The sequence below is a fragment of the Haematobia irritans genome, chromosome 1, assembly GCF_050003625.1.
Source record: "Haematobia irritans isolate KBUSLIRL chromosome 1, ASM5000362v1, whole genome shotgun sequence".
Classification (NCBI taxonomy): domain Eukaryota; kingdom Metazoa; phylum Arthropoda; class Insecta; order Diptera; family Muscidae; genus Haematobia; species Haematobia irritans.
Window position 1 is genome coordinate 223,512,718 of NC_134397.1, and position 12,258 is coordinate 223,524,975.

Here is a 12,258-nt window from a genome sequence, read left to right on the forward strand (position 1 = left end):
CTCTAGGACGCATAGTTTAGGAGATATGAGCAAAACAAGTTTTTCATATAAAAATTTCAATTTTTTCAGGATTTGGTTGGAATTTTCGATTTTTTGGGGGTGGTCATGAATTAAGCTCCTTTTCGCTCTAGGACGCATAGTTCAGGATATATGAGCAATACAAGTTTTTCATACAAAAATTTAAATTTTTTTAGCATTTGGTTGGAATTTTCGATTTTTTGGGGGGTGGTCATGAATTAAGCTCCTTTTCGCTCTAGGACGCATAGTTAAGGAGATATGAGCAAAACAAATTTTTCATATAACAATTTGGAAATTTTCAGGATTTGGATGGAATTTTCGATTTTTTGGGGTGGTCATGAATTAAGCTCCTTTTCGCTGTAGGACGCATAGTTTAGGAGATATGAGCAAAACAAGTTTTTCATATAAAAATTTAATTTTTTCAGGATTTGGATGGAATTTTCGATTTTTTGGGGTGGTCATGAATTAAGCTCCTTTTCGCTCTAGGACGCATAGTTTAGGAGATATGAGCAAAACAAGTTTTTCATATAAAAATTTCAATTTTTTCAGGATTTGGATGGAATTTTCGATTTTTTGGTGGTGGTCATGAATTAAGTTCCTTTTCGCTCTAGGTCGCATAGTTTAGGAGATATTAGCAAAACAAGTTTTTCATATAAAAATTTAAATTTTTTCAGGATTTGGATGGAATTTTCGATTTTTTGGGGGTGGTCATGAATTAAGCTCCTTTTCGCTCTAGGACGCATAGTTTAGGAGATATGAGCAAAACAAGTTTTTCAAAATTTCATTTTTTCCAGGATTTGGATGGAATTTTCGATTTTTTGGGGGTGGTCATGAATTAAGCTCCTTTTCGCTGTAGGACGCATAGTTTAGGAGATATGAGCAAAACAAATTTTTCATATAAAAATTTCAATTTTTTGAGGATTTGGATGGAATTTTCGATTTTTTGGGGGTGGTCATGAATTAAGCTCCTTTTCGCTGTAGGACGCATAGTTTAGGAGATATGAGCAAAACAAGTTTTTCATATAAAAATTTCAATTTTTTGAGGATTTGGATGGAATTTTCGATTTTTTGGGGGTGGTCATGAATTAAGCTCCTTTTCGCTGTAGGACGCATAGTTTAGGAGATATGAGCAAAACAATTTTTAATATAAAAATTTCAATTTTTTCAGGATTTGGATGGAATTTTCGATTTTTTGGGGGTGGTCATGAATTAAGCTCTTTTTCGCTCTAGGACGCATAGTTTAGGAGATATGAGCAAAACAAGTTTTTCATATAAAAATTTCAATTTTTTCAGGATTTGGATGGAATTTTCGATTTTTTGGTGGTGGTCATGAATTAAGCTCCTTTTCGCTCTAGGACGCATAGTTTAGGAGATATGAGCAAAACAACTTTTTCATATAAAAATTTCAATTTTTTGGGGTGGTCATGAATTAAGCTCTTTTTCGCTCTAGGTCGCATAGTTTAGGAGATATGAGCAAAACAAGTTTTTCATATAAAAATTTAAATTTTTTCAGGATTTGGATGGAATTTTCGATTTTTTGGTGGTGGTCATGAATTAAGCTCCTTTTCGATCTAGGACGCATAGTTTAGGAGATATGAGCAAAACAAGTTTTTCATATAAAAATTTAAATTTTTTCAGGATTTGGATGGAAATTTCGATTTTTTGGGGGTTGGTCATGAATTAAGTTCCTTTTCGCTGTAGGACGCATAGTTTAGGTGGTATGAGCAAAATAAGTTTTTCATATAAAAATTTAAATTTTTTCAGGATTTGGATGGAATTTTCGATTTTTTGGGGGTGGTCATGAATTAAGCTCTTTTTCGCTATAGGACGCATAGTTTAGGAGATAGGAGCAAAACAAGTTTTTCATATAAAAATTTCAATTTTTTCAGGATTTGGATGGAATTTTCGATTTTTTGGTGGTGGTCATGAATTAAGCTCCTTTTCGCTCTAGGACGCATAGTTTTGGAGATATGAGCAAAACAAGTTTTTCATATAAAAATTTCAATTTTTTCAGGATTTGGATGGAATTTTCGATTTTTTGGGGGTGGTCATGAATTAAGCTCCTTTTCGCTGTAGGACGCATAGTTTAGGAGATATGAGCAAAACAAGTTTTTCATATAAAAATTTCAATTTTTTCAGGATTTGGTTGGAATTTTCGATTTTTTGGGGGTGGTCATGAATTAAGCTCCTTTTCGCTCTAGGACGCATAGTTTAGGAGATATGAGCAAAACAAGTTTTTCATATAAAATTTTCAATTTTTTCCAGGATTTGGATAGAATTTTCGATTTTTTGGGGGTGGTCATGAATTAAGCTCCTTTTCGCTGTAGGACGCATAGTTTAGGAGATATGAGCAAAACAAGTTTTTCATAAAAAATTTAAAAATTTTCAGGATTTGGATGGAATTTTCGATTTTTTGGGGGGTGGGCATGAATTAAGCTCCTTTTCGCTCTAGGACGCATAGTTTAGGAGATATGAGCAAAACAAGTTTTTCATATAAAAATTTCAATTTTTTCCAGGATTTGGATAGAATTTTCGATTTTTTGGGGGTGGTCATGAATTAAGCTCCTTTTCGCTCTAGGACGCATAGTTTAGGAGATATGAGCAAAACAAGTTTTTCATATAAAAATTTCAATTTTTTCAGGATTTGGTTGGAATTTTCGATTTTTTGGGGGTGGTCATGAATTAAGCTCCTTTTCGCTCTAGGACGCATAGTTTAGGAGATATGAGCAAAACAAGTTTTTCATATAAAAATTTAAATTTTTTCAGGATTTGGATGGAACTTTCGATTTTTTGGGGGTGGTCATGAATAAGGCTCCTTTTCGCTGTAGGACGCATAGTTTAGGAGATATGAGCAAAACAAGTTTTTCATATAAAAATTTCAATTGTTTCAGGATTTGGATGGAATTTTCGATTTTTTGGGGGTGGTCATGAATTAAGCTCCTTTTCGCTGTAGGACGCATAGTTTAGGAGATATGAGCAAAACAAGTTTTTCATATAAAAATTTCAATTTTTTCAGGATTTGGATGGAATTTTCGATTTTTTGGGGGTGGTCATGAATTAAGCTCTTTTTCGCTCTAGGACGCATAGTTTAGGAGATATGAGCAAAACAAGTTTTTCATATAAAAATTTCAATTTTTTGGGGGTGGTCATGAATTAAGCTCCTTTTCGCTCTAGGACGCATAGTTTAGGAGATATGAGCAAAACAAGTTTTTCATATAAAAATTTCAATTTTTCCGGGATTTGGAATGAATTTTCGATTTTTTGGGGGTGGTCATGAATTAAGCTCCTTTTCGCTCTAGGACGCATAGTTTAGGAGATATGAGTAAAACAAGCTTTTCATATAAAAATTTCAATTTTTTCAGGATTTGGATGGAATTTTCTATTTTTTGGGAGTGGTCATGAATTAAGCTCCTTTTCCCTGTAGGACGCATAGTTTAGGAGATATGAGCAAAACAAGTTTTTCATATAAAAATTTAAATTTTTTCAGGATTTGGATGGAATTTTCGATTTTTTGGGGGTGGTCATGAATTAAGCTCCTTTTCGCTGTAGGACGCATAGTTTAGGAGATATGAGCAAAACAAGTTTTTCATATAAAAATTTCAATTTTTTCAGGATTTGGATGGAATTTTCGATTTTTTGGGGGTGGTCATGAATTAAGCTCCTTTTCGCTGTAGGACGCATAGTTTAGGAGATATGAGCATAACAAGTTTTTCATATAAAAATTTCAATTTTTTCAGGATTTGGATGGAATTTTCGATTTTTTAGGGGTGGTCATGAATTAAGCTCCTTTTCGCTGTAGGACGCATAGTTTAGGAGATATGACCAAAACAAGTTTTTCATATTAAAATTTCAATTTTTTCAGGATTTGGATGGAATTTTCGATTTTTTGGGGGTGGTCATGAATTAAGCTCATTTTCGCTGTAGGACGCATAGTTTAGGAGATATGAGCAAAACAAGTTTTTTATAAAAAATTTTAAATTTTTTCAGGATTTGGATGGAATTTTCGATTTTTTGGGGGTGGTCATGAATTAAGCTCCTTTTCGCTGTAGGACGCATAGTTTAGGAGATATGAGCAAAACAAGTTTTTCATATAAAAATTTCATTTTTTCCAGGATTTGGATGGAATTTTCGATTTTTTGGGGGTGGTCATGAATTAAGCTCCTTTTCGCTCTAGGACGCATAGTTTAGGAGATATGAGCAAAACAAGTTTTTCATATAAAAATTTCATTTTTTGCAGGATTTGGATGGAATTTTCGATTTTTTGGGGGTGGTCATGAATTAAGCTCCTTTTCGCTGTAGGACGCATAGTTTAGGAGATATGAGCAAAACAAGTTTTTCATATAAAAATTTCAATTTTTTCAGGATTTGGATGGAATTTTCGATTTTTTGGGGGTGGTCATGAATTATGCTCCTTTTCGCTGTAGGACGCATAGTTTAGGAGATATGAGCAAAACAAGTTTTTCATATAAAAATTTCAATTTTTTCAGGATTTGGATGGAATTTTCGATTTTTTAGGGGTGGTCATGAATTAAGCTCCTTTTCGCTCTAGGACGCATAGTTTGGGAGATATTAGCAAAACAAGTTTTTCATATAAAAATTTCATTTTTTCCAGGATTTGGATGGAATTTTCGATTTTTTGGGGGTGGTCATGAATTAAGCTCCTTTTCGCTCTAGGACGCATAGTTTAGGAGATATGAGCAAAACAAGTTTTTCATATAAAAATTTAAATTTTTTCAGGATTTGGATGGAATTTTCGATTTTTTGGGGGTTGGTCATGAATTAAGCTCCTTTTCGCTGTAGGACGCATAGTTTAGGAGGTATGAGCAAAACAAGTTTTTCATATAAAAATTTCAATTTTTTCAGGATTTGGATGGAATTTTCGATTTTTTGGGGGTGGTCATGAATTAAGCTCCTTTTCGCTCTAGGACGCACAGTTTAGGAGGTATGAACAAAACAAGTTTTTCATATAAAAATTTCAATTTTTTCAGGATTTGGTTGGAATTTTCGATTTTTTGGGGGTGGTCATGAATTAAGCTCCTTTTCGCTCTAGGACGCATAGTTTAGGAGATATGAGCAAAACAAGTTTTTCATATAAAAATTTCAATTTTTTCAGGATTTGGATGGAATTTTCGATTTTTTGGGGGTGGTCATGAATTAAGCTCCTTTTCGCTGTAGGACGCATAGTTTAGGAGATATGAGCAAAACAAGTTTTTCATATAAAAATTTCAATTTTTTCAGGATTTGGATGGAATTTTCGATTTTTTGGGGGTGGTCATGAATTAAGCTCCTTTTCGCTCTAGGACGCATAGTTTAGGAGATATGAGCAAAACAAGTTTTTCATATAAAAATTTCAATTTTTTCAGGATTTGGTTGCAATTTCCGATTTTTTGGGGGTGGTCATGAATTAAGCTCCTTTTCGCTCTAGGACGCATAGTTTAGGAGATATGAGCAAAACAAGTTTTTCATATAAAAATTTCAATTTTTTCAGGATTTGGATGGAATTTTCGATTTTTTGGGGGTGGCCATGAATTAAGCTCCTTTTCGCTGTAGGACCCATAGTTTAGGAGATATGAGCAAAACAAGTTTTTCATATAAAAATTTCATTTTTTTCAGGATTTGGATGGAATTTTCGATTTTTTGGGGGTGGTCATGAATTAAGCTCCTTTTCGCTCTAGGACGCATAGTTTAGGAGATATGAGCAAAACAAGTTTTTCATATAACAATTTAAAAATTTTCCGGATTTGGATGGAATTTTCGATTTTTTGGGGGCGGTCATGAATTAAGCTCCTTTTCGCTCTAGGACGCATAGTTTAGGAGATATGAGCAAAACAAGTTTTTCATATAAAAATTTCAATTTTTTCAGGATTTGGATGGAATTTTCGATTTTTTGGGGGTGGTCATGAATTAAGCTCCTTGTCGCTCTAGGACGCATAGTTTAGGAGATATGAGCAAAACAAGTTTTTTATAAAAAATTTAAAATTTTTTAAGGATTTGGATGGAATTTTCGATTTTTTGGTGGTGGTCATGAATTAAGCTCCTTTTCGCTGTAGGACGCATAGTTTAGGAGATATGAGTAAAACAAGTTTTTCATATAAAAATTTCATTTTTTCTTGGATTTGGATGGAATTTTCGATTTTTTGGGGGTGGTAATGAATTAAGCTCCTTTTCGCTGTAGGACGCATAGTTTGGGAGATATGAGCAAAACAAGTTTTTCATATAAAAATTTCATTTTTTCCAGGATTTGGATGGAATTTTCGATTTTTTGGGGGTGGTCATGAATTAAGCTCCTTTTCGCTGTAGGACGCATAGTTTAGGAGATATAAGCAAAACAAGTTTTTCATATAAAAATTTCATTTTTTCCAGGATTTGGATGGAATTTTCGATTTTTTGGGGGTGGTCATGAATTAAGCTCCTTTTCGCTGTAGGACGCATAGTTTAGGAGATATGAGCAAAACAAGTTTTTCATATAAAAATTTCAATTTTTTCAGGATTTGGTTGGAATTTTCGATTTTTTGGGGGTGGTCATGAATTAAGCTCCTTTTCGCTCTAGGACGCATAGTTTAGGAGATATGAGCAAAACAAGTTTTTCATATAAAAATTTCAATTTTTTCAGGATTTGGTTGGAATTTTCGATTTTTTGGGGGTGGTCATGAATTAAGCTCCTTTTCGCTCTAGGACGCATAGTTTAGGAGATATGAGCAAAACAAGTTTTTCATATAAAAATTTCAATTTTTTCAGGATTTGGATGGAATTTTCGATTTTTTGGTGGTGGTCATGAATTAAGCTCCTTTTCGCTCTAGGACGCATAGTTTAGGAGATATGAGCAAAACAAGTTTTTCATATAAAAATTTAAATTTTTTCAGGATTTGGATGGAATTTTCGATTTTTTGGGGGTGGTCATGAATTAAGCTCCTTTTCGCTGTAGGACGCATAGTTTAGGAGATATGAGCAAAACAAGTTTTTCATATAAAAATTTCAATTTTTTCAGGATTTGGATGGAATTTTAGATTTTTTGGGGGTGGTCATGAATTAAGCTCCTTTTCGCTGTAGGACGCATAGTTTAGGAGATATGAGCAAAACAAGTTTTTCATATAAAAATTTCAATTTTTTCAGGATTTGGTTGGAATTTTCGATTTTTTGGGGGTGGTCATGAATTAAGCTCCTTTTCGCTCTAGGACGCATAGTTTAGGAGATATGAGCAAAACAAGTTTTTCATATAAAAATTTCAATTTCTTCAGGATTTGGATGGAATTTTCGATTTTTTGGGTGTGGTCATGAATTAAGCTCCTTTTCGCTGTAGGACGCATAGTTTAGGAGCTATGAGCAAAACAAGTTTTTCATATAAAAATTTCAATTTTTTCAGGATTTGGTTGGAATTTTCGATTTTTTGGGGGTGGTCATGAATTAAGCTCCTTTTCGCTCTAGGAATTAAGCTCCTTTTCGCTCTGGATGGAATTTTCGATTTTTTGGGGGTGGTCATGAATTAAGCTCCTTTTCGCTCTAGGACGCATAGTTTAGGAGATATGAGCAAAACAAGTTTTTCATATAAAAATTTCATTTTTTCTTGGATTTGGTTGGAATTTTCGATTTTTTGGGGGTGGTCATGAATTAAGCTCCTTTTCGCTCTAGGACGCATAGTTTAGGAGATATGAGCAAAACAAGTTTTTCATATAAAAATTTCATTTTTTCCAGGATTTGGATGGAATTTTCGACTTTTTGGGGGTGGTCATGAATTAAGCTCCTTTTCGCTGTAGGACGCATAGTTTAGGAGATATGAGCAAAACAAGTTTTTCATATAAAAATTTCAATTTTTTCAGGATTTGGTTGGAATTTTCGATTTTTTGGGGGTGGTCATGAATTAAGCTCCTTTTCGCTCTAGGACGCATAGTTTAGGAGATATGAGCAAAACAAGTTTTTCATATAAAAATTTCAATTTTTTCAGGATTTGGTTGGAATTTTCGATTTTTTGGGGGTGGTCATGAATTAAGCTCCTTTTCGCTCTAGGACGCATAGTTTAGGAGATATGAGCAAAACAAGTTTTTCATATAAAAATTTCAATTTTTTCAGGATTTGGTTGGAATTTTCGATTTTTTGGGGGTGGTCATGAATTAAGCTCCTTTTCGCTCTAGGACGCATAGTTTAGGAGATATGAGCAAAACAAGTTTTTCATATAAAAATTTCAATTTTTTCAGGATTTGGATGGAATTTTCGATTTTTTGGTGGTGGTCATGAATTAAGCTCCTTTTCGCTGTAGGACGCATATTTTAGGAGATATGAGCAAAACAAGTTTTTCATATAAAAATTTCAATTTTTTCAGGATTTGGTTGGAATTTTCGATTTTTTGGGGGTGGTCATGAATTAAGCTCCTTTTCGCTCTAGGAATTAAGCTCCTTTTCGCTCTGGATGGAATTTTCGATTTTTTGGGGGTGGTCATGAATTAAGCTCCTTTTCGCTCTAGGACGCATAGTTTAGGAGATATGAGCAAAACAAGTTTTTCATATAAAAATTTCATTTTTTCTTGGATTTGGTTGGAATTTTCGATTTTTTGGGGGTGGTCATGAATTAAGCTCCTTTTCGCTCTAGGACGCATAGTTTAGGAGATATGAGCAAAACAAGTTTTTCATATAAAAATTTCATTTTTTCCAGGATTTGGATGGAATTTTCGACTTTTTGGGGGTGGTCATGAATTAAGCTCCTTTTCGCTGTAGGACGCATAGTTTAGGAGATATGAGCAAAACAAGTTTTTCATATAAAAATTTCAATTTTTTCAGGATTTGGTTGGAATTTTCGATTTTTTGGGGGTGGTCATGAATTAAGCTCCTTTTCGCTCTAGGACGCATAGTTTAGGAGATATGAGCAAAACAAGTTTTTCATATAAAAATTTCAATTTTTTCAGGATTTGGTTGGAATTTTCGATTTTTTGGGGGTGGTCATGAATTAAGCTCCTTTTCGCTCTAGGACGCATAGTTTAGGAGATATGAGCAAAACAAGTTTTTCATATAAAAATTTCAATTTTTTCAGGATTTGGTTGGAATTTTCGATTTTTTGGGGGTGGTCATGAATTAAGCTCCTTTTCGCTCTAGGACGCATAGTTTAGGAGATATGAGCAAAACAAGTTTTTCATATAAAAATTTCAATTTTTTCAGGATTTGGATGGAATTTTCGATTTTTTGGTGGTGGTCATGAATTAAGCTCCTTTTCGCTGTAGGACGCATATTTTAGGAGATATGAGCAAAACAAGTTTTTCATATAAAAATTTCAATTTTTTCAGGATTTGGTTGGAATTTTCGATTTTTTGGGGGTGGTCATGAATTAAGCTCCTTTTCGCTCTAGGACGCATAGTTTAGGAGATATGAGCAAAACAAGTTTTTCATATAAAAAATTCAATTTTTTCAGGATTTGGATGGAATTTTCGATTTTTTGGTGGTGGTCATGAATTAATCTCCTTTTCGCTCTAGGACGCATAGTTTAGGAGATATGAGCAAAACAAGTTTTTCATATAAAAATTTCAATTTTTTCAGGATTTGGATGGATTTTTCGATTTTTTGGGGGTGGTCATGAATTAAGCTCCTTTTCGCTGTAGGACGCATAGTTTAGGAGATATGAGCAAAACAAGTTTTTCATATAAAAATTTCAATTTTTTCAGGATTTGGATGGAATTTTCGATTTTTTGGGGGTGGTCATGAATTAAGCTCCTTTTCGCTGTAGGACGCATAGTTTAGGAGATATGAGCAAAACAAGTTTTTCATATAAAAATTTCAATTTTTTCAGGATTTGGTTGGAATTTTCGATTTTTTGGGGGTGGTCATGAATTAAGCTCCTTTTCGCTCTAGGACGCATAGTTTAGGAGATATGAGCAAAACAAGTTTTTCATATAAAAATTTCAATTTCTTCAGGATTTGGATGGAATTTTCGATTTTTTGGGGGTGGTCATGAATTAGGCTCCTTTTCGCTGTAGGACGCATAGTTTAGGAGATATGAGCAAAACAAGTTTTTCATATAAAAATTTCAATTTTTTCAGGATTTGGTTGGAATTTTCGATTTTTTGGGGGTGGTCATGAATTAAGCTCCTTTTCGCTCTAGGACGCATAGTTTAGGAGATATGAGCAAAACAAGTTTTTCATATAAAAATTTCAATTTTTTCAGGATTTGGATGGAATTTTCGATTTTTTGGGTGTGGTCATGAATTAAGCTCCTTTTCGCTCTAGGACGCATAGTTTAGGAGATATGAGCAAAACAAGTTTTTCATATAAAAATTTCAATTTTTTCAGGATTTGGATGGAATTTTCGATTTTTTGGTGGTGGTCATGAATTAAGATCCTTTTCGCTCTAGGACGCATAGTTTAGGAGATATGAGCAAAACAAGTTTTTCATATAAAAATTTCAATTTTTTCAGGATTTGGATGGAATTTTCGATTTTTTGGGGGTGGCCATGAATTAAGCTCCTTTTCGCTGTAGGACCCATAGTTTAGGAGATATGAGCAAAACAAGTTTTTCGTATAAAAATTTCAATTTTTTCAAGATTTGGATGGAATTTTCGATTTTTTGGGGGTGGTCATGAATTAAGCTCCTTTTCGCTTTAGGACGCATAGTTTAGGAGATATGAGCAAAACAAGTTTTTCATATAAAAATTTCAATTTTTTCCAGGATTTGGATGGAATTTTCGCTTTTTTGGTGGTGGTCATGAATTAAGCTCCTTTTCGCTCTAGGACGCATAGTTTAGGAGATATGAGCAAAACAAGTTTTTCATAGAAAAATTTAAATTTTTTGAGGATTTGGATGGAATTTTCGATTTTTTGGTGGTGGTCATGAATTAAGCTCCTTTTCGCTGTAGGACGCATAGTTTAGGAGATATGAGCAAAACAAGTTTTTCATATAAAAATTTCAATTTTTTCAGGATTTGGTTGGAATTTTCGATTTTTTGGGGGTGGTCATGAATTAAGCTCCTTTTCGCTCTAGGACGCATAGTTTAGGAGATATGAGCAAAACAAGTTTTTCATATAAAAATTTCAATTTTTTCAGGATTTGGATGGAATTTTCGATTTTTTGGGGGTGGTCATGAATTAAGCTCCTTTTCGCTCTAGGACGCATAGTTTAGGAGATATGAGCAAAACAAGTTTTTTATAAAAAATTTTAAATTTTTTCAGGATTTGGATGGAATTTTCTATTTTTTTGTGGTTGTCATGAATTAAGCTCCTTTTCGCTAGGACGCATAGTTTAGGAGATATGAGCAAAACAAATTTTTCATATAAAAATTTCAATTTTTTCCAGGATTTGGATGGAATTTTCGCTTTTTTGGTGGTGGTCATGAATTAAGCTCCTTTTCGCTCTAGGACGCATAGTTTAGGAGATATGAGCAAAACAAGTTTTTCATATAAAAATTTCATTTTTTCCAGGATTTGGATGGAATTTTCGATTTTTTGGGGGTGGTCATGAATTAAGCTCCTTTTCGCTCTAGGACGCATAGTTTAGGAGATATGAGCAAAACAAGTTTTTCATATAAAAATTTCAATTTTTTCAGGATTTGGATGGAATTTTCGATTTTTTGGGGGTGGTCATGAATTAAGCTCCTTTTCGCTGTAGGACGCATAGTTTAGGAGATACGAGCAAAACAAGTTTTTCATATAAAAATTTCAATTTTTTCAGGATTTGGATGGAATTTTCGATTTTTTGGGGGTGGTCATGAATTAAGCTCCTTTTCGCTCTAGGACGCATAGTTTAGGAGATATGAGCAAAACAAGTTTTTCATATAAAAATTTCAATTTTTTCAGGATTTGGATGGAATTTTCGATTTTTTGGGGGTGGCCATGAATTAAGCTCCTTTTCGCTGTAGGACCCATAGTTTAGGAGATATGAGCAAAACAAGTTTTTCATATAAAAATTTCAATTTTTTCAGGATTTGGATGGAATTTTCGATTTTTTGGGGGTGGTCATGAATTAAGCTCCTTTTCGCTGTAGGACGCATAGTTTAGGAGATATGAGCAAAACAAGTTTTTCATATAAAAATTTCAATTTTTTCAGGATTTGGTTGGAATTTTCGATTTTTTGGGGGTGGTCATGAATTAAGCTCCTTTTCGCTCTAGGACGCATAGTTTAGGAGATATGAGCAAAATAAGTTTTTCATATAAAAATTTCAATTTTTTCAGGATTTGGTTGGAATTTTCGATTTTTTGGGGGTGGTCATGAATTAAGCTCCTTTTCGCTCTAGGACGCATAGTTTAGGAGATATGAGCAAAACAA